Genomic DNA, 20,955 nt, shown 5'->3' on the forward strand with positions numbered 1-20,955 from the left:
GGGGTTTTAGGCTGGAAAAAAAAAGAGCATTAAGTGTTCTTGATGTACAACACCTGATAATGAAAGATTCTGCTGGTAAATTGCTATTCTGTAACAAAAATACAGCAACTAAACATGCCGAATCCTGGGATCGAACCCAGGACCTTTAGATCTTCAGTTTAATGCTCTCACAAAAGAGCTATTGCGTGTAAGTCTGACGTTTAGAAAGTCTTTTTTGGTGTTTAAGATAAGGCAAACTGAAAGAACATCAAGTGTCCTAGAGGGCGAAACCTGAAAATGAAAGTTTCTGCTGCTAAATTTCTTTTTGCTGAATAACAAACTGCAAACACCCAAACATGTGGAAACCCACAATCGTACTAGGGATTTTAAGGTCTTCAGTCTATTGCTCTCACAACTGAGCTATTTTGGCAAGCTATACTGATAAGAATGTCTTTTTTTAGGAGCTAAAGATTTTGCAAACTGAAATAACATAAAATGCTTTTCAAGATCAAAACCTGAACACAACAGTTTTTGCTGCTAAATTGCTATTCAGTAGCAAAAGCAAACACCCAACCATGCTAAACCCCAGGATTGAACAAGACACCCTTAGATCTTCAGTCTAATGTTCTCACAACTGAGCTATTTCGCCAAGCTCTACTAATAAGAAATTCTTTTATTGGGGCTAATAATAATGCAAACTGTAATAACATGAAATGATCTTGAAGACCAGAACCTGAACACGGCAGTTTCTGCTGCTAAACTGCTATTCTGTAACAAAAAAACAGCAACTAAATATGCCGAAACCCGGGATCGAACCAGGGACCTTTAGATCTTCAGTCTAACGCTCTCCCAACTGAGCTATTTCGGCTAATTGTGAAAGATGTCAAGCCGTATTTGGGGTTTTAGGCTGGGAAAAAAAAGAGCATTAAGTGTTCTTGATGTACAACACCTGATAATGAAAGATTCTGCTGGTAAATTGCTATTCTGTAACAAAAATACAGCAACTAAACATGCCGAATCCTGGGATCGAACCCAGGACCTTTAGATCTTTAGTTTAATGCTCTCACAAAAGAGCTATTGCGTGTAAGTCTGACATTTAGAAAGTCTTTTTTGGTGTTTAAGATAAGGCAAACTGAAAGAACATCAAGTGTCCTAGAGGGCGAAACCTGAAAATGAAAGTTTCTGCTGCTAAATTTCTTTTTGCTGAATAACAAACGGCAAACACCCAAACATGTGGAAACCCACAATCGTACTAGGGATTTTAAGGTCTTCAGTCTATTGCTCTCACAACTGAGCTATTTTGGCAAGCTATACTGATAAGAATGTCTTTTTTTAGGAGCTAAAGATTTTGCAAACTGAAATAACATAAAATGCTTTTCAAGATCAAAACCTGAACACAACAGTTTTTGCTGCTAAATTGCTATTCAGTAGCAAAAGCAAACACCCAACCATGCTAAACCCCAGGATTGAACAAGACACCCTTAGATCTTCAGTCTAATGTTGTCACAACTGAGCTATTTCGCCAAGCTCTACTAATAAGAAATTCTTTTATTGGGGCTAATAATAATGCAAACTGTAATAACATGAAATGTTCTTGAAGACCAGAACCTGAACACGGCAGTTTCTGCTGCTAAATTGCTATTCTGTAACAAAAAAAACAGCAACTAAATATGCCGAAACCCGGGATCGAACCAGGGACCTTTAGATCTTCAGTCTAACGCTCTCCCAACTGAGCTATTTCGGCTAATTGTGAAAGATGTCAAGCCGTATTTGGGGTTTTAGGCTGGGAAAAAAAAGAGCATTAAGTGTTCTTGATGTACAACACCTGATAATGAAAGATTCTGCTGGTAAATTGCTATTCTGTAACAAAAATACAGCAACTAAACATGCCGAATCCTGGGATCGAACCCAGGACCTTTAGATCTTCAGTTTAATGCTCTCACAAAAGAGCTATTGCGTGTAAGTCTGACGTTTAGAAAGTCTTTTTTGGTGTTTAAGATAAGGCAAACTGAAAGAACATCAAGTGTCCTAGAGGGCGAAACCTGAAAATGAAAGTTTCTGCTGCTAAATTTCTTTTTGCTGAATAACAAACTGCAAACACCCAAACATGTGGAAACCCACAATCGTACTAGGGATTTTAAGGTCTTCAGTCTATTGCTCTCACAACTGAGCAATTTTGGCAAGCTATACTGATAAGAATGTCTTTTTTTAGGAGCTAAAGATTTTGCAAACTGAAATAACATAAAATGCTTTTCAAGATCAAAACCTGAACACAACAGTTTTTGCTGCTAAATTGCTATTCAGTAGCAAAAGCAAACACCCAACCATGCTAAACCCCAGGATTGAACAAGACACCCTTAGATCTTCAGTCTAATGTTGTCACAACTGAGCTATTTCGCCAAGCTCTACTAATAAGAAATTCTTTTATTGGGGCTAATAATAATGCAAACTGTAATAACATGAAATGTTCTTGAAGACCAGAACCTGAACACGGCAGTTTCTGCTGCTAAATTGCTATTCTGTAACAAAAAAAACAGCAACTAAATATGCCGAAATCAGGGATCGAACCAGGGACCTTTAGATCTTCAGTCTAACGCTCTCCCAACTGAGCAATTTCGGCTAATTGTGAAAGATGTCAAGCCGTATTTGGGGTTTTAGGCTGGAAAAAAAAAGAGCATTAAGTGTTCTTGATGTACAACACCTGATAATGAAAGATTCTGCTGGTAAATTGCTATTCTGTAACAAAAATACAGCAACTAAACATGCCGAATCCTGGGATCGAACCCAGGACCTTTAGATCTTCAGTTTAATGCTCTCACAAAAGAGCTATTGCGTGTAAGTCTGACGTTTAGAAAGTCTTTTTTGGTGTTTAAGATAAGGCAAACTGAAAGAACATCAAGTGTCCTAGAGGGCGAAACCTGAAAATGAAAGTTTCTGCTGCTAAATTTCTTTTTGCTGAATAACAAACTGCAAACACCCAAACATGTGGAAACCCACAATCGTACTAGGGATTTTAAGGTCTTCAGTCTATTGCTCTCACAACTGAGCTATTTTGGCAAGCTATACTGATAAGAATGTCTTTTTTTAGGAGCTAAAGATTTTGCAAACTGAAATAACATAAAATGCTTTTCAAGATCAAAACCTGAACACAACAGTTTTTGCTGCTAAATTGCTATTCAGTAGCAAAAGCAAACACCCAACCATGCTAAACCCCAGGATTGAACAAGACACCCTTAGATCTTCAGTCTAATGTTGTCACAACTGAGCTATTTCGCCAAGCTCTACTAATAAGAAATTCTTTTATTGGGGCTAATAATAATGCAAACTGTAATAACATGAAATGTTCTTGAAGACCAGAACCTGAACACGGCAGTTTCTGCTGCTAAATTGCTATTCTGTAACAAAAAAAAACAGCAACTAAATATGCCGAAACCCGGGATCGAACCAGGGACCTTTAGATCTTCAGTCTAACGCTCTCCCAACTGAGCTATTTCGGCTAATTGTGACAGATGTCAAGTCGTATTTGGGGTTTTAGGTTGGGAAAAAAAGAGCATCAAGTGTTCTTGAAGAGCAACACCTTATAATGAAAGATTCTGCTGGTAAATTGCTATTCTGTAACAAAAATACAGCTACTAAACATGCCGAAACCCGGGATTGAACCAGGGACTTATAGATCTTCAGTCTAATGCTCTCCCAAATGAGCTATTGCAGCTACGTCTGACATTTGGAAAGTCTTTTTTGGTGTTTAAGATAAGGCAAACTGAAAGAACATCAAGTGTCCTAGAGGGCGAAACCAGAAAATAAACGTTTCTGCTGCTAAATTTCTTTTTGCTGAATTGCTACTCAGTAACAAAATGCAAACACCCAAACATGTGGAAACCCACGATCGTACTAGGGATTTTAAGGTCTTCAGTCTATTGCTCTCACAACTGAGCTATTTTGGCAAGCTATACTGATAAGAATGTCTTTTTTTGGAGCTAAAGATTTTGCAAACTGAAATAACATAAAATGTTTTTCAAGATCAAAAACTGAAAACAACAGTTTTTGCTGCTACATTGCTATTCAGTAGCAAAAGCAAACACCCAACCATGCTAAACCCCAGGATTGAACAAGACACCCTTAGATCTTCAGTCTAATGTTCTCACAACTGAGCTATTTCGCCAAGCTCTACTAATAAGAAATTCTTTTATTGGGGCTAATAATAATGCAAACTGTAATAACATGAAATGAACTTGAAGACCAGAACCTGAACACGGCAGTTTCTGCTGCTAAATTGCTATTCTGTAACAAAAAAACAGCAACTAAATATGCCGAAACCCGGGATCGAACCAGGAACCTTTATATCTTCAGTCTTACACTCTCCCAACTGAGCTATTTCGGCTAATTGTGAAAGATGTCAAGCCGTATTTGGGGTTTTAGGCTGGGAAAAAAAGAGCATTAAGTGTTCTTGATGAACAACACCTGATAATGAAAGATTCTGCTGGTAAATTGCTATTCTGTAACAAAAATACAGCAACTAAACATGCCGAATCCTGGGATCGAACCCAGGAGCTTTAGATCTTCAGTTTAATGCTCTCACAAAAGAGCTATTGCGTGTAAGTCTCACGTTTAGAAAGTCTTTTTTGGTGTTTAAGATAAGGCAAACTGAAAGAACATCAAGTGTCCTAGAGGGCGAAACCTGAAAATTAAAGTTTCTGCTGCTAAATTTCTTTTTGCTGACTTGCTACTCAGTAACAAACTGCAAACACCCAAACATGTGGAAACCCACGATCGTACTAGGGATTTTAAGGTCTTCAGTCTATTGCTCTCACAACTGAGCTATTTTGGCAAGCTATACTGATAAAAATGTCTTTTTTTGGAGCTAAAGATTTTGCAAACTGAAATAACATAAAATGTTTTTCAAGATCAAAAACTGAAAACAACAGTTTTTGCTGCTAAATTGCTATTCAGTAGCAAAAGCAAACACCCAACCATGCTAAACCCCAGGATTGAACAAGACACCCTTAGATCTTCAGTCTAATGTTCTCACAACTGAGCTATTTCGCCAAGCTCTACTAATAAGAAATTCTTTTATTGGGGCTAATAATAATGCAAACTGTAATAACATGAAATGATCTTGAAGACCAGAACCTGAACACGGCAGTTTCTGCTGCTAAATTGCTATTCTGTAACAAAAAAACAGCAACTAAATATGCCGAAACCCGGGATCGAACCAGGGACCTTTAGATCTTCAGTCTAACGCTCTCCCAACTGAGCTATTTCGGCTAATTGTGAAAGATGTCAAGCCGTATTTGGGGTTTTAGGCTGGGAAAAAAAAGAGCATTAAGTGTTCTTGATGTACAACACCTGATAATGAAAGATTATGCTGGTAAATTGCTATTCTGTAACAAAAATACAGCAACTAAACATGCCGAATCCTGGGATCGAACCCAGGACCTTTAGATCTTCAGTTTAATGCTCTCACAAAAGAGCTATTGCGTGTAAGTCTGACGTTTAGAAATTCTTTTTTGGTGTTTAAGATAAGGCAAACTGAAAGAACATCAAGTGTCCTAGAGGGCGAAACCTGAAAATGAAAGTTTCTGCTGCTAAATTTCTTTTTGCTGAATAACAAACTGCAAACACCCAAACATGTGGAAACCCACAATCGTACTAGGGATTTTAAGGTCTTCAGTCTATTGCTCTCACAACTGAGCTATTTTGGCAAGCTATACTGATAAGAATGTCTTTTTTTAGGAGCTAAAGATTTTGCAAACTGAAATAACATAAAATGCTTTTCAAGATCAAAACCTGAACACAACAGTTTTTGCTGCTAAATTGCTATTCAGTAGCAAAAGCAAACACCCAACCATGCTAAACCCCAGGATTGAACAAGACACCCTTAGATCTTCAGTCTAATGTTGTCACAACTGAGCTATTTCGCCAAGCTCTACTAATAAGAAATTCTTTTATTGGGGCTAATAATAATGCAAACTGTAATAACATGAAATGTTCTTGAAGACCAGAACCTGAACACGGCAGTTTCTGCTGCTAAATTGCTATTCTGTAACAAAAAAACCAGCAACTAAATATGCCGAAACCCGGGATCGAACCAGGGACCTTTAGATCTTCAGTCTAACGCTCTCCCAACTGAGCTATTTCGGCTAATTGTGACAGATGTGAAGTCGTATTTGGGGTTTTAGGTTGGGAAAAAAAGAGCATCAAGTGTTCTTGAAGAGCAACACCTTATAATGAAAGATTCTGCTGGTAAATTGCTATTCTGTAACAAAAATACAGCTACTAAACATGCCGAAACCCGGGATCGAACCAGGGACTTATAGATCTTCAGTCTAATTCTCTCCCAAATGAGCTATTGCAGCTACGTCTGACATTTGGAAAGTCTTTTTTGGTGTTTAAGATAAGGCAAACTGAAAGAACATCAAGTGTCCTAGAGGGCGAAACCTGAAAATAAACGTTTCTGCTGCTAAATTTCTTTTTGCTGAATTGCTACTCAGTAACAAAATGCAAACACCCAAACATGTGGAAACCCACGATCGTACTAGGGATTTTAAGGTCTTCTGTCTATTGCTCTCACAACTGAGCTATTTTGGCAAGCTATACTGATAAGAATGTCTTTTTTTGGAGCTAAAGATTTTGCAAACTGAAATAACATAAAATGTTTTTCAAGATCAAAAACTGAAAACAACAGTTTTTGCTGCTAAATTGCTATTCAGTAGCAAAAGCAAACACCCAACCATGCTAAACCCCAGGATTGAACAAGACACCCTTAGATCTTCAGTCTAATGTTGTCACAACTGAGCTATTTCGCCAAGCTCTACTAATAAGAAATTATTTTATTGGGGCTAATAATAATGCAAACTGTAATAACATGAAATGTTCTTGAAGACCAGAACCTGAACACGGCAGTTTCTGCTGCTAAATTGCTATTCTGTAACAAAAAAAACAGCAACTAAATATGCCGAAACCCGGGATCGAACCAGGGACCTTTAGATCTTCAGTCTAACGCTCTCCCAACTGAGCTATTTCGGCTAATTCTGACAGAAGTGAAGTCGTATTTGGGGTTTTAGGTTGGGGAAAAAAGAGCATCAAGTGTTCTTGAAGAGCAACACCTTATAATGAAAGATTCTGCTGGTAAATTGCTATTCTGTAACAAAAATACAGCTACTAAACATGCCGAAACCCGGGATCGAACCAGGGACTTATAGATCTTCAGTCTAATGCTCTCCCAAATGAGCTATTGCAGCTACGTCTGACATGTGGAAAGTCTTTTTTGGTGTTTAAGATAAGGCAAACTGAAAGAACATCAAGTGTCCTAGAGGGCGAAACCTGAAAATAAACGTTTCTGCTGCTAAATTTCTTTTTGCTGAATTGCTACTCAGTAACAAAATGCAAACACCCAAACATGTGGAAACCCACGATCGTACTAGGGATTTTAAGGTCTTCAGTCTATTGCTCTCACAACTGAGCTATTTTGGCAAGCTATACTGATAAGAATGTCTTTTTTTGGAGCTAAAGATTTTGCAAACTGAAATAACATAAAATGTTTTTCAAGATCAAAAACTGAAAACAACAGTTTTTGCTGCTAAATTGCTATTCAGTAGCAAAAGCAAACACCCAACCATGCTAAACCCCAGGATTGAACAAGACACCCTTAGATCTTCAGTCTAATGTTCTCACAACTGAGCTATTTCGCCAAGCTCTACTAATAAGAAATTCTTTTATTGGGGCTAATAATAATGCAAACTGTAATAACATGAAATGATCTTGAAGACCAGAACCTGAACACGGCAGTTTCTGCTGCTAAATTGCTATTCTGTAACAAAAAAACAGCAACTAAATATGCCGAAACCCGGGATCGAACCAGGGACTTTTAGATTTTCAGTCTAACGCTCTCCCAACTGAGCTATTTCGGCTAATTGTGAAAGATGTCAAGCCGTATTTGGGGTTTTAGGCTGGAAAAAAAAAAGAGCATTAAGTGTTCTTGATGTACAACACCTGATAATGAAAGATTCTGCTGGTAAATTGCTATTCTGTAACAAAAATACAGCAACTAAACATGCCGAATCCCGGGATCGAACCCTGGACCTTTAGATCTTCAGTTTAATGCTCTCACAAAAGAGCTATTGCGTGTAAGTCTGACGTTTAGAAAGTCTTTTTTGGTGTTTAAGATAAGGCAAACTGAAAGAACATCAAGTGTCCTAGAGGGCGAAACCTGAAAATGAAAGTTTCTGCTGCTAAATTTCTTTTTGCTGAATTGCTACTCAGTAACAAACTGCAAACACCCAAACATGTGGAAACCCACAATCGTACTAGGGATTTTAAGGTCTTCAGTCTATTGCTCTCACAACTGAGCTATTTTGGCAAGCTATACTGATAAGAATGTCTTTTTTTAGGAGCTAAAGATTTTGCAAACTGAAATAACATAAAATGCTTTTCAAGATCAAAACCTGAACACAACAGTTTTTGCTGTTAAATTGCTATTCAGTAGCAAAAGCAAACACCCAACCATGCTAAACCCCAGGATTGAACAAGACACCCTTAGATCTTCAGTCTAATGTTGTCACAACTGAGCTATTTCACCAAGCTCTACTAATAAGAAATTCTTTTATTGGGGCTAATAATAATGCAAACTATAATAACATGAAATGTTCTTGAAGACCAGAACCTGAACACGGCAGTTTCTGCTGCTAAATTGCTATTCTGTAACAAAAAAAACAGCAACTAAATATGCCGAAACCCGGGATCGAACCAGGGACCTTTAGATCTTCAGTCTAACGCTCTCCCAACTGAGCTATTTCGGCTAATTGTGACAGATGTGAAGTCGTATTTGGGGTTTTAGGTTGGGAAAAAAAGAGCATCAAGTGTTCTTGAAGCGCAACACCTTATAATGAAAGATTCTGCTGGTAAATTGCTATTCTGTAACAAAAATACAGCTACTAAACATGCCGAAACCCAGGATCGAACCAGGGACTTATAGATCTTCAGTCTACTGCTGTCCCAAATGAGCTATTGCAGCTACGTCTGACATTTGGAAAGTCTTTTTTGGTGTTTAAGATAAGGCAAACTGAAAGAACATCAAGTGTCCTAGAGGGCGAAACCTGAAAATGAAAGTTTCATGCTGCTAAATTTCTTTTTGCTGAATTGCTACTCAGTAACAAAATGCAAACACCCAAACATGTGGAAACCCACGATCGTACTAGGGATTTTAAGGTCTTCAGTCTATTGCTCTCACAACTGAGCTATTTTGGCAAGCTATACTGATAAGAATGTCTTTTTTGGAGCTAAAGATTTTGCAAACTGAAATAACATAAAATGTTTTTCAAGATCAAAAACTGAAAACAACAGTTTTTGCTGCTAAATTGCTATTCAGTAGCAAAAGCAAACACCCAACCATGCTAAACCCCAGGATTGAACAAGACACCCTTAGATCTTCAGTCTAATGTTCTCACAACTGAGCTATTTCGCCAAGCTCTACTAATAAGAAATTCTTTTATTGGGGCTAATAATAATGCAAACTGTAATAACATGAAATGAACTTGAAGACCAGAACCTGAACACGGCAGTTTCTGCTGCTAAATTGCTATTCTGTAACAAAAAAACAGCAACTAAACATGCCAAAACCCGGGATCGAACCAGGGACCTTTAGATCTTCAGTCTAACACTCTCCCAACTGAGCTATTTCGGCTAATTGTGAAAGATGTCAAGCCGTATTTGGGGTTTTAGGCTGGGAAAAAAATGAGCATTAAGTGTTCTTGATGAACAACACCTGATAATGAAAGATTCTGCTGGTAAATTGCTATTCTGTAACAAAAATACAGCAACTAAACATGCCGAATCCTGGGATCGAACCCAGGAGCTTTAGATCTTCAGTTTAATGCTCTCACAAAAGAGCTATTGCGTGTAAGTCTGACGTTTAGAAAGTCTTTTTTGGTGTTTAAGATAAGGCAAACTGAAAGAACATCAAGTGTTCTAGAGGGCGAAACCTGAAAATGAAAGTTTCTGCTGCTAAATTTCTTTTTGCTGACTTGCTACTCAGTAACAAACTGCAAACACCCAAACATGTTGAAACCCACGATCGTACTAGGGATTTTAAGGTCTTCAGTCTATTGCTCTCACAACTGAGCTATTTTGGCAAGCTATACTGATAAGAATGTCTTTTTTTAGGAGCTAAAGATTTTGCAAACTGAAATAACATAAAATGCTTTTCAAGATCAAAACCTGAAAACAACAGTTTTTGCTGCTAAATTGCTATTCAGTAGCAAAAGCAAACACCAAACCATGCTAAACCCCAGGATTGAACAAGACACCCTTAGATCTTCAGTCTAATGTTCTCACAACTGAGCTATTTCGCCAAGCTCTACTAATAATACATTTTTTTATTGGGGCTAATAATAATGCAAACTGTAATAACATGAAATGATCTTGAAGACCAGAACCTGAACACGGCAGTTTCTGCTGCTAAATTGCTATTCTGTAACAAAAAAACAGCAACTAAATATGCCGAAACCTGGGATCGAACCAGGGACCTTTAGATCTTCAGTCTAACGCTCTCCCAACTGAGCTATTTCGGTTAATTGTGAAAAATGTCAAGCCGTATTTGGGGTTTTAGGCTGGGGAAAAAAAGAGCATTAAGTGTTCTTGATGAACAACACCTGATAATGAAAGATTCTGCTGGTAAATTGCTATTCTGTAACAAAAATACAGCAACTAAACATGCCGAATCCTGGGATCGAACCCAGGAGCTTTAGATCTTCAGTTTAATGCTCTCACAAAAGAGCTATTGCGTGTAAGTCTGACGTTTAGAAAGTCTTTTTTGGTGTTTAAGATAAGGCAAACTGAAAGAACATCAAGTGTCCTAGAGGGCGAAACCTGAAAATGAAAGTTTCTGCTGCTAAATTTCTTTTTGCTGACTTGCTACTCAGTAACAAACTGCAAACACCCAAACATGTTGAAACCCACGATCGTACTAGGGATTTTAAGGTCTTCAGTCTATTGCTCTCACAACTGAGCTATTTTGGCAAGCTATACTGATAAGAATGTCTTTTTTTAGGAGCTAAAGATTTTGCAAACTGAAATAACATAAAATGCTTTTCAAGATCAAAACCTGAAAACAACAGTTTTTGCTGCTAAATTGCTATTCAGTAGCAAAAGCAAACACCCAACCATGCTAAACCCCAGGATTGAACAAGACACCCTTAGATCTTCAGTCTAATGTTCTCACAACTGAGCTATTTCGCCAAGCTCTACTAATAAGAAATTATTTTATTGGGGCTAATAATAATGCAAACTGTAATAACATGAAATGATCTTGAAGACCAGAACCTGAACACGGCAGTTTCTGCTGCTAAATTGCTATTCTGTAACAAAAAAACAGCAACTAAATATGCCGAAACCCGGGATCGAACCAGGGACCTTTAGATCTTCAGTCTAACGCTCTCCCAACTGAGCTATTTCGGCTAATTGTGAAAAATGTCAAGCCGTATTTGGGGTTTTAGGCTGGGGAAAAAAAGAGCATTAAGTGTTCTTGATGAACAACACCTGATAATGAAAGATTCTGCTGGTAAATTGCTATTCTGTAACAAAAATACAGCAACTAAACATGCCGAATCCTGGGATCAAACCCAGGACCTTTAGATCTTCAGTTTATTGCTCTCACAAAAGAGCTATTGCGTGTAAGTCTGACGTTTAGAAAGTCTTTTTTGGTGTTTAAGATAAGGCAAACTGAAAGAACATCAAGTGTCCTAGAGGGCGAAACCTGAAAATGAAAGTTTCTGCTGCTAAATTTCTTTTTGCTGACTTGCTACTCAGTAACAAACTGCAAACACCCAAACATGTTGAAACCCACGATCGTACTAGGGATTTTAAGGTCTTCAGTCTATTGCTCTCACAACTGAGCTATTTTGGCAAGCTATACTGATAAGAATGTCTTTTTTTAGGAGCTAAAGATTTTGCAAACTGAAATAACATAAAATGCTTTTCAAGATCAAAACCTGAAAACAACAGTTTTTGCTGCTAAATTGCTATTCAGTAGCAAAAGCAAACACCCAACCATGCTAAACCCCAGGATTGAACAAGACACCCTTAGATCTTCAGTCTAATGTTGTCACAACTGAGCTATTTCGCCAAGCTCTACTAATAAGAAATTATTTTATTGGGGCTAATAATAATGCAAACTGTAATAACATGAAATGTTCTTGAAGACCAGAACCTGAACACGGCAGTTTCTGCTGCTAAATTGCTATTCTGTAACAAAAAAAACAGCAACTAAATATGCCGAAACCCGGGATCGAACCAGGGACCTTTAGATCTTCAGTCTAACGCTCTCCCAACTGAGCTATTTCGGCTAATTCTGACAGATGTGAAGTCGTATTTGGGGTTTTAGGTTGGGGAAAAAAGAGCATCAAGTGTTCTTGAAGAGCAACACCTTATAATGAAAGATTCTGCTGGTAAATTGCTATTCTGTAACAAAAATACAGCTACTAAACATGCCGAAACCCAGGATCGAACCAGGGACTTATAGATCTTCAGTCTAATGCTCTCCCAAATGAGCTATTGCAGCTACGTCTTACATGTGGAAAGTCTTTTTTGGTGTTTAAGATAAGGCAAACTGAAAGAACATCAAGTGTCCTAGAGGGCGAAACCTGAAAATAAACGTTTCTGCTGCTAAATTTCTTTTTGCTGAATTGCTACTCAGTAACAAAATGCAAACACCCAAACATGTGGAAACCCACGATCGTACTAGGGATTTTAAGGTCTTCAGTCTATTGCTCTCACAACTGAGCTATTTTGGCAAGCTATACTGATAAGAATGTCTTTTTTTGGAGCTAAAGATTTTGCAAACTGAAATAACATAAAATGTTTTTCAAGATCAAAAACTGAAAACAACAGTTTTTGCTGCTAAATTGCTATTCAGTAGCAAAAGCAAACACCCAACCATGCTAAACCCCAGGATTGAACAAGACACCCTTAGATCTTCAGTCTAATGTTGTCACAACTGAGCTATTTCGCCAAGCTCTACTAATAAGAAATTCTTTTATTGGGGCTAATAATAATGCAAACTGTAATAACATGAAATGATCTTGAAGACCAGAACCTGAACACGGCAGTTTCTGCTGCTAAATTGCTATTCTGTAACAAAAAAACAGCAACTAAATATGCCGAAACCCGGGATCGAACCAGGGACCTTTAGATTTTCAGTCTAACGCTCTCCCAACTGAGCTATTTCGGCTAATTGTGAAAGATGTCATGCCGTATTTGGGGTTTTAGGCTGGGAAAAATAAGAGCATTAAGTGTTCTTGATGTACAACACCTGATAATGAAAGATTCTGCTGGTAAATTGCTATTCTGTAACAAAAATACAGCAACTAAACATGCCGAATCCCGGGATCGAACCCAGGACCTTTAGATCTTCAGTTTAATGCTCTCACAAAAGAGCTATTGCGTGTAAGTCTGACGTTTAGAAAGTCTTTTTTGGTGTTTAAGATAAGGCAAACTGAAAGAACATCAAGTGTCCTAGAGGGCGAAACCTGAAAATGAAAGTTTCTGCTGCTAAATTTCTTTTTGCTGAATTGATACTCAGTAACAAACTGCAAACACCCAAACATGTGGAAACCCACAATCGTACTAGGGATTTTAAGGTCTACAGTCTATTGCTCTCACAACTGAGCTATTTTGGCAAGCTATACTGATAAGAATGTCTTTTTTTAGGAGCTAAAGATTTTGCAAACTGAAATAACATAAAATGCTTTTCAAGATCAAAACCTGAACACAACAGTTTTTGCTGTTAAATTGCTATTCAGTAGCAAAAGCAAACACCCAACCATGCTAAACCCCAGGATTGAACAAGACACCCTTAGATCTTCAGTCTAATGTTGTCACAACTGAGCTATTTCGCCAAGCTCTACTAATAAGAAATTCTTTTATTGGGGCTAATAATAATGCAAACTATAATAACATGAAATGTTCTTGAAGACCAGAACCTGAACACGGCAGTTTCTGCTGCTAAATTGCTATTCTGTAACAAAAAAAACAGCAACTAAATATGCCGAAACCCAGGATCGAACCAGGGACCTTTAGATCTTCAGTCTAACGCTCTCCCAACTGAGCTATTTCGGCTAATTGTGACAGATGTGAAGTCGTATTTGGGGTTTTAGGTTGGGAAAAAAAGAGCATCAAGTGTTCTTGAAGAGCAACACCTTATAATGAAAGATTCTGCTGGTAAATTGCTATTCTGTAACAAAAATACAGCTACTAAACATGCCGAAACCCAGGATCGAACCAGGGACTTATAGATCTTCAGTCTAATGCTCTCCCAAATGAGCTATTGCAGCTACGTCTGACATTTGGAAAGTCTTTTTTGGTGTTTAAGATAAGGCAAACTGAAAGAACATCAAGTGTCCTAGAGGGCGAAACCTGAAAATAAACGTTTCTGCTGCTAAATTTCTTTTTGCTGAATTGCTACTCAGTAACAAAATGCAAACACCCAAACATGTGGAAACCCACGATCGTACTAGGGATTTTAAGGTCTTCAGTCTATTGCTCTCACAACTGAGCTATTTTGGCAAGCTATACTGATAAGAATGTCTTTTTTTGGAGCTAAAGATTTTGCAAACTGAAATAACATAAAATGGTTTTCAAAATCAAAAACTGAAAACAACAGTTTTTGCTGCTAAATTGCTATTCAGTAGCAAAAGCAAACACCCAACCATGCTAAACCCCAGGATTGAACAAGACACCCTTAGATCTTCAGTCTAATGTTCTCACAACTGAGCTATTTCGCCAAGCTCTACTAATAAGAAATTCTTTTATTGGGGCTAATAATAATGCAAACTGTAATAACATGAAATGAACTTGAAGACCAGAACCTGAACACGGCAGTTTCTGCTGCTAAATTGCTATTCTGTAACAAAAAAACAGCAACTAAACATGCCAAAACCCAGGATCGAACCAGGGACCTTTAGATCTTCAGTCTAACACTCTCCCAACTGAGCTATTTCGGCTAATTGTGAAAGATGTCAAGCCGTATTTGGGGTTTTAGGCTGGGGGAAAAAATGAGCATTAAGTGTTCTTGATGAACAACACCTGATAATGAAAGATTCTGCTGGTAAATTGCTATTCTGTAACAAAAATACAGCAACTAAACATGCCGAATCCTGGGATCGAACCCAGGAGCTTTAGATCTTCAGTTTAATGCTCTCACAAAAGAGCTATTGCGTGTAAGTCTGACGTTTAGAAAGTCTTTTTTGGTGTTTAAGATAAGGCAAACTGAAAGAACATCAAGTGTCCTAGAGGGCGAAACCTGAAAATGAAAGTTTCTGCTGCTAAATTTATTTTTGCTGACTTGCTACTCAGTAACAAACTGCAAACACCCAAACATGTTGAAACCCACGATCGTACTAGGGATTTTAAGGTCTTCAGTCTATTGCTCTCACAACTGAGCTATTTTGGCAAGCTATACTGATAAGAATGTCTTTTTTTAGGAGCTAAAGATTTTGCAAACTGAAATAACATAAAATGCTTTTCAAGATCAAAACCTGAAAACAACAGTTTTTGCTGCTAAATTGCTATTCAGTTGCAAAAGCAAACACCCAACCATGCTAAACCCCAGGATTGAACAAGACACCCTTAGATCTTCAGTCTAATGTTCTCACAACTGAGCTATTTCGCCAAGCTCTACTAATAAGAAATTCTTTTATTGGGGCTAATAATAATGCAAACTGTAATAACATGAAATGATCTTGAAGACCAGAACCTGAACACGGCAGTTTCTGCTGCTAAATTGCTATTCTGTAACAAAAAAACAGCAACTAAATATGCCGAAACCCGGGATCGAACCAGGGACCTTTAGATCTTCAGTCTAACGCTCTCCCAACTGAGCTATTTCGGCTAATTGTGAAAGATGTCCAGCCGTATTTGGGGTTTTAGGCTGGGGAAAAAAAGAGCATTAAGTGTTCTTGATGAACAACACCTGATAATGAAAGATTCTGCTGGTAAATTGCTATTCTGTAACAAAAATACAGAAACTAAACATGCCGAATCCTGGGATCAAACCCAGGACCTTTAGATCTTCAGTTTAATGCTCTCACAAAAGAGCTATTGCGTGTAAGTCTGACGTTTAGAAAGTCTTTTTTGGTGTTTAAGATAAGGCAAACTGAAAGAACATCAAGTGTCCTAGAGGGCGAAACCTGAAAATGAAAGTTTCTGCTGCTAAATTTCTTTTTGCTGAATTGCTACTCAGTAACAAACTGCAAACACCCAAACATGTGGAAACCCACGATCGTACTAGGGATTTTAAGGTCTTCAGTCTATTGCTCTCACAACTGAGCTATTTTGGCAAGCTATACTGATAAGAATGTCTTTTTTTACGAGCTAAAGATTTTGCAAACTGAAATAACATAAAATGCTTTTCAAGATCAAAACCTGAACACAACAGTTTTTGCTGCTAAATTGCTATTCAGTAGCAAAAGCAAACACCCAACCATGCTAAACCCCAGGATTGAACAAGACACCCTTAGATCTTCAGTCTAATGTTGTCACAACTGAGCTATTTCGCCAAGCTCTACTAATAAGAAATTATTTTATTGGGGCTAATAATAATGCAAACTGTAATAACATGAAATGTTCTTGAAGACCAGAACCTGAACACGGCAGTTTCTGCTGCTAAATTGCTATTCTGTAACAAAAAAAACAGCAACTAAATATGCCGAAACCCGGGATCGAACCAGGGACCTTTAGATCTTCAGTCTAACGCTCTCCCAACTGAGCTATTTCGGCTAATTCTGACAGATGTGAAGTCGTATTTGGGGTTTTAGGTTGGGGAAAAAAGAGCATCAAGTGTTCTTGAAGAGCAACACCTTATAATGAAAGATTCTGCTGGTAAATTGCTATTCTGTAACAAAAATACAGCTACTAAACATGCCGAAACCCGGGATCGAACCAGGGACTTATAGATCTTCAGTCTAATGCTCTCCCAAATGAGATATTGCAGCTACATCTGACATGTGGAAAGTCTTTTTTGGTGTTTAAGATAAGGCAAACTGAAAGAACATCAAGTGTCCTAGAGGGCGAAACCTGAAAATAAACGTTTCTGCTGCTAAATTTCTTTTTGCTGAATTGCTACTCAGTAACAAAATGCAAACACCCAAACATGTGGAAACCCACGATCGTACTAGGGATTTTAAGGTCTTCAGTCTATTGCTCTCACAACTGAGCTATTTTGGCAAGCTATAGTGATAAGAATGTCTTTTTTTGGAGCTAAAGATTTTGCAAACTGAAATAACATAAAATGTTTTTCAAGATCAAAAACTGAAAACAACAGTTTTTGCTGCTAAATTGCTATTCAGTAGCAAAAGCAAACACCCAACCATGCTAAACCCCAGGATTGAACAAGACACCCTTAGATCTTCAGTCTAATGTTCTCACAACTGAGCTATTTCGCCAAGCTCTACTAATAAGAAATTCTTTTATTGGGGCTAATAATAATGCAAACTGTAATAACATGAAATGATCTTGAAGACCAGAACCTGAACACGGCAGTTTCTGCTGCTAAATTGCTATTCTGTAACAAAAAAACAGCAACTAAATATGCCGAAACCCGGGATCGAACCAGGGACCTTTAGATTTTCAGTCTAACGCTCTCCCAACTGAGCTATTTCGGCTAATTGTGAAAGATGTCAAGCCGTATTTGGGGTTTTAGGCTGGGAAAAATAAGAGCATTAAGTGTTCTTGATGTACAACACCTGATAATGAAAGATTCTGCTGGTAAATTGCTATTCTGTAACAAAAATACAGCAACTAAACATGCCGAATCCCGGGATCGAACCCAGGACCTTTAGATCTTCAGTTTAATGCTCTCACAAAAGAGCTATTGCGTGTAAGTCTGACGTTTAGAAAGTCTTTTTTGGTGTTTAAGATAAGGCAAACTGAAAGAACATCAAGTGTCCTAGAGGGCGAAACCTGAAAATGAAAGTTTCTGCTGCTAAATTTCTTTTTGCTGAATTGCTACTCAGTAACAAACTGCAAACACCCAAACATGTGGAAACCCACAATCGTACTAGGGATTTTAAGGTCTTCAGTCTATTGCTCTCACAACTGAGCTATTTTGGCAAGCTATACTGATAAGAATGTCTTTTTTTAGGAGCTAAAGATTTTGCAAACTGAAATAACATAAAATGCTTTTCAAGATCAAAACCTGAACACAACAGTTTTTGCTGTTAAATTGCTATTCAGTAGCAAAAGCAAACACCCAACCATGCTAAACCCTAGGATTGAACAAGACACCCTTAGATCTTCAGTCTAATGTTGTCACAACTGAGCTATTTCGCCAAGCTCTACTAATAAGAAATTCTTTTATTGGGGCTAATAATAATGCAAACTATAATAACATGAAATGTTCTTGAAGACCAGAACCTGAACACGGCAGTTTCTGCTGCTAAATTGCTATTCTGTAACAAAAAAAACAGCAACTAAATATGCCGAAACCCGGGATCGAACCAGGGACCTTTAGATCTTCAGTCTAACGCTCTCCCAACTGAGCTATTTCGGCTAATTGTGACAGATGTGAAGTCGTATTTGGGGTTTTAGGTTGGGAAAAAAAGAGCATCAAGTGTTCTTGAAGAGCAACACCTTATAATGAAAGATTCTGCTGGTAAATTGCTATTCTGTAACAAAAATACAGCTACTAAACATGCCGAAACCCGGGATCGAACCAGGGACTTATAGATCTTCAGTCTAATGCTCTCCCAAATGAGCTATTGCAGCTACGTCTGACATTTGGAAAGTCTTTTTTGGTGTTTAAGATAAGGCAAACTGAAAGAACATCAAGTGTCCTAGAGGGCGAAACCTGAAAATAAACGTTTCTGCTGCTAAATTTCTTTTTGCTGAATTGCTACTCAGTAACAAAATGCAAACACCCAAACATGTGGAAACCCACGATCGTACTAGGGATTTTAAGGTCTTCAGTCTATTGCTCTCACAACTGAGCTATTTTGGCAAGCTATACTGATAAGAATGTCTTTTTTTGGAGCTAAAGATTTTGCAAACTGAAATAACATAAAATGTTTTTCAAGATCAAAAACTGAAAACAACAGTTTTTGCTGCTAAATTGCTATTCAGTAGCAAAAGCAAACACCCAACCATGCTAAACCCCAGGATTGAACAAGACACCCTTAGATCTTCAGTCTAATGTTCTCACAACTGAGCTATTTCGCCAAGCTCTACTAATAAGAAATTCTTTTATTGGGGCTAATAATAATGCAAACTGTAATAACATGAAATGAACTTGAAGACCAGAACCTGAACACGGCAGTTTCTGCTGCTAAATTGCTATTCTGTAACAAAAAAACAGCAACTAAACATGCCAAAACCCAGGATCGAACCAGGGACCTTTAGATCTTCAGTCTAACACTCTCTCAACTGAGCTATTTCGGCTAATTGTGAAAGATGTCAAGCCGTATTTGGGGTTTTAGGCTGGGGGAAAAAATGAGCATTAAGTGTTCTTGATGAACAACACCTGATAATGAAAGATTCTGCTGGTAAATTGCTATTCTGTAACAAAAATACAGCAACTAAACATGCCGAATCCTGGGATCGAACCCAGGAGCTTTAGATCTTCAGTTTAATGCTCTCACAAAAGAGCTATTGCGTGTAAGTCTGACGTTTAGAAAGTCTTTTTTGGTGTTTAAGATAAGGCAAACTGAAAGAACATCAAGTGTCCTAGAGGGCGAAACCTGAAAATGAAAGTTTCTGCTGCTAAATTTCTTTTTGCTGACTTGCTACTCAGTAACAAACTGCAAACACCCAAACATGTTGAAACCCACGATCGTACTAGGGATTTTAAGGTCTTCAGTCTATTGCTCTCACAACTGAGCTATTTTGGCAAGCTATACTGATAAGAATGTCTTTTTTTAGGAGCTAAAGATTTTGCAAACTGAAATAACATAAAATGCTTTTCAAGATCAAAACCTGAAAACAACAGTTTTTGCTGCTAAATTGCTATTCAGTAGCAAAAGCAAACACCCAACCATGCTAAACCCCAGGATTGAACAAGACACCCTTAGATCTTCAGTCTAATGTTCTCACAACTGAGCTATTTCGCCAAGCTCTACTAATAAGAAATTCTTTTATTGGGGCTAATAATAATGCAAACTGTAATAACATGAAATGATCTTGAAGACCAGAACCTGAACACGGCAGTTTCTGCTGCTAAATTGCTATTCTGTAACAAAAAAACAGCAACTAAATATGCCGAAACCCGGGATCGAACCAGGGACCTTTAGATCTTCAGTCTAACGCTCTCCCAACTGAGCTATTTCGGCTAATTGTGAAAGATGTCCAGCCGTATTTGGGGTTTTAGGCTGGGGAAAAAAAGAGCATTAAGTGTTCTTGATGAACAACACCTGATAATGAAAGATTCTGCTGGTAAATTGCTATTCTGTAACAAAAATACAGAAACTAAACATGCCGAATCCTGGGATCAAACCCAGGACCTTTAGATCTTCAGTTTAATGCTCTCACAAAAGAGCTATTGCGTGTAAGTCTGACGTTTAGAAAGTCTTTTTTGGTGTTTAAGATAAGGCAAACTGAAAGAACATCAAGTGTCCTAGAGGGCGAAACCTGAAAATGAAAGTTTCTGCTGCTAAATTTCTTTTTGCTGAATTGCTACTCAGTAACAAACTGCAAACACCCAAACATGTGGAAACCCACGATCGTACTAGGGATTTTAAGGTCTTCAGTCTATTGCTCTCACAACTGAGCTATTTTGGCAAGCTATACTGATAAGAATGTCTTTTTTTACGAGCTAAAGATTTTGCAAACTGAAATAACATAAAATGCTTTTCAAGATCAAAACCTGAACACAACAGTTTTTGCTGCTAAATTGCTATTCAGTAGCAAAAGCAAACACCCAACCATGCTAAACCCCAGGATTGAACAAGACACCCTTAGATCTTCAGTCTAATGTTGTCACAACTGAGCTATTTC

The 20,955-nt window shown here is 37.9% G+C and overlaps 25 non-coding genes across 25 annotated transcripts; all 25 read right to left on the minus strand.

Annotated features, from left to right (window-relative positions):
• Positions 1-774: 774 nt before the first annotated feature.
• TRNAF-GAA (transfer RNA phenylalanine (anticodon GAA)) lies at positions 775-847 on the minus strand. The gene has a single exon. It is a non-coding gene; the product is annotated as a tRNA-Phe (tRNA).
• An 803-nt stretch (positions 848-1,650) lies between these two features.
• Positions 1,651-1,723, minus strand: TRNAF-GAA (transfer RNA phenylalanine (anticodon GAA)). The gene has a single exon. It is a non-coding gene; the product is annotated as a tRNA-Phe (tRNA).
• Positions 1,724-2,526: 803 nt separating this feature from the next.
• On the minus strand, positions 2,527-2,599 carry TRNAF-GAA (transfer RNA phenylalanine (anticodon GAA)). The gene has a single exon. It is a non-coding gene; the product is annotated as a tRNA-Phe (tRNA).
• An 804-nt stretch (positions 2,600-3,403) lies between these two features.
• Positions 3,404-3,476, minus strand: TRNAF-GAA (transfer RNA phenylalanine (anticodon GAA)). The gene has a single exon. It is a non-coding gene; the product is annotated as a tRNA-Phe (tRNA).
• An 811-nt stretch (positions 3,477-4,287) lies between these two features.
• On the minus strand, positions 4,288-4,360 carry TRNAF-GAA (transfer RNA phenylalanine (anticodon GAA)). The gene has a single exon. It is a non-coding gene; the product is annotated as a tRNA-Phe (tRNA).
• Positions 4,361-5,171: 811 nt separating this feature from the next.
• Positions 5,172-5,244, minus strand: TRNAF-GAA (transfer RNA phenylalanine (anticodon GAA)). Its single transcript has one exon. It is a non-coding gene; the product is annotated as a tRNA-Phe (tRNA).
• Positions 5,245-6,047: 803 nt separating this feature from the next.
• Positions 6,048-6,120, minus strand: TRNAF-GAA (transfer RNA phenylalanine (anticodon GAA)). The gene has a single exon. It is a non-coding gene; the product is annotated as a tRNA-Phe (tRNA).
• An 812-nt stretch (positions 6,121-6,932) lies between these two features.
• TRNAF-GAA (transfer RNA phenylalanine (anticodon GAA)) lies at positions 6,933-7,005 on the minus strand. The gene has a single exon. It is a non-coding gene; the product is annotated as a tRNA-Phe (tRNA).
• A 142-nt stretch (positions 7,006-7,147) lies between these two features.
• TRNAF-GAA (transfer RNA phenylalanine (anticodon GAA)) lies at positions 7,148-7,220 on the minus strand. The gene has a single exon. It is a non-coding gene; the product is annotated as a tRNA-Phe (tRNA).
• A 596-nt stretch (positions 7,221-7,816) lies between these two features.
• TRNAF-GAA (transfer RNA phenylalanine (anticodon GAA)) lies at positions 7,817-7,889 on the minus strand. Its single transcript has one exon. It is a non-coding gene; the product is annotated as a tRNA-Phe (tRNA).
• An 815-nt stretch (positions 7,890-8,704) lies between these two features.
• Positions 8,705-8,777, minus strand: TRNAF-GAA (transfer RNA phenylalanine (anticodon GAA)). The gene has a single exon. It is a non-coding gene; the product is annotated as a tRNA-Phe (tRNA).
• An 811-nt stretch (positions 8,778-9,588) lies between these two features.
• TRNAF-GAA (transfer RNA phenylalanine (anticodon GAA)) lies at positions 9,589-9,661 on the minus strand. The gene has a single exon. It is a non-coding gene; the product is annotated as a tRNA-Phe (tRNA).
• An 813-nt stretch (positions 9,662-10,474) lies between these two features.
• TRNAF-GAA (transfer RNA phenylalanine (anticodon GAA)) lies at positions 10,475-10,547 on the minus strand. The gene has a single exon. It is a non-coding gene; the product is annotated as a tRNA-Phe (tRNA).
• An 813-nt stretch (positions 10,548-11,360) lies between these two features.
• TRNAF-GAA (transfer RNA phenylalanine (anticodon GAA)) lies at positions 11,361-11,433 on the minus strand. Its single transcript has one exon. It is a non-coding gene; the product is annotated as a tRNA-Phe (tRNA).
• An 814-nt stretch (positions 11,434-12,247) lies between these two features.
• On the minus strand, positions 12,248-12,320 carry TRNAF-GAA (transfer RNA phenylalanine (anticodon GAA)). Its single transcript has one exon. It is a non-coding gene; the product is annotated as a tRNA-Phe (tRNA).
• An 811-nt stretch (positions 12,321-13,131) lies between these two features.
• TRNAF-GAA (transfer RNA phenylalanine (anticodon GAA)) lies at positions 13,132-13,204 on the minus strand. The gene has a single exon. It is a non-coding gene; the product is annotated as a tRNA-Phe (tRNA).
• Positions 13,205-14,018: 814 nt separating this feature from the next.
• On the minus strand, positions 14,019-14,091 carry TRNAF-GAA (transfer RNA phenylalanine (anticodon GAA)). The gene has a single exon. It is a non-coding gene; the product is annotated as a tRNA-Phe (tRNA).
• Positions 14,092-14,902: 811 nt separating this feature from the next.
• Positions 14,903-14,975, minus strand: TRNAF-GAA (transfer RNA phenylalanine (anticodon GAA)). The gene has a single exon. It is a non-coding gene; the product is annotated as a tRNA-Phe (tRNA).
• An 814-nt stretch (positions 14,976-15,789) lies between these two features.
• Positions 15,790-15,862, minus strand: TRNAF-GAA (transfer RNA phenylalanine (anticodon GAA)). The gene has a single exon. It is a non-coding gene; the product is annotated as a tRNA-Phe (tRNA).
• An 814-nt stretch (positions 15,863-16,676) lies between these two features.
• On the minus strand, positions 16,677-16,749 carry TRNAF-GAA (transfer RNA phenylalanine (anticodon GAA)). Its single transcript has one exon. It is a non-coding gene; the product is annotated as a tRNA-Phe (tRNA).
• Positions 16,750-17,560: 811 nt separating this feature from the next.
• Positions 17,561-17,633, minus strand: TRNAF-GAA (transfer RNA phenylalanine (anticodon GAA)). Its single transcript has one exon. It is a non-coding gene; the product is annotated as a tRNA-Phe (tRNA).
• Positions 17,634-18,447: 814 nt separating this feature from the next.
• Positions 18,448-18,520, minus strand: TRNAF-GAA (transfer RNA phenylalanine (anticodon GAA)). The gene has a single exon. It is a non-coding gene; the product is annotated as a tRNA-Phe (tRNA).
• Positions 18,521-18,662: 142 nt separating this feature from the next.
• On the minus strand, positions 18,663-18,735 carry TRNAF-GAA (transfer RNA phenylalanine (anticodon GAA)). Its single transcript has one exon. It is a non-coding gene; the product is annotated as a tRNA-Phe (tRNA).
• Positions 18,736-19,331: 596 nt separating this feature from the next.
• Positions 19,332-19,404, minus strand: TRNAF-GAA (transfer RNA phenylalanine (anticodon GAA)). Its single transcript has one exon. It is a non-coding gene; the product is annotated as a tRNA-Phe (tRNA).
• An 814-nt stretch (positions 19,405-20,218) lies between these two features.
• TRNAF-GAA (transfer RNA phenylalanine (anticodon GAA)) lies at positions 20,219-20,291 on the minus strand. Its single transcript has one exon. It is a non-coding gene; the product is annotated as a tRNA-Phe (tRNA).
• Positions 20,292-20,955: the final 664 nt, after the last annotated feature.

The sequence above is a fragment of the Pseudophryne corroboree genome, chromosome 4 (assembly GCF_028390025.1).
Source record: "Pseudophryne corroboree isolate aPseCor3 chromosome 4, aPseCor3.hap2, whole genome shotgun sequence".
Classification (NCBI taxonomy): Eukaryota; Metazoa; Chordata; class Amphibia; order Anura; family Myobatrachidae; genus Pseudophryne; species Pseudophryne corroboree.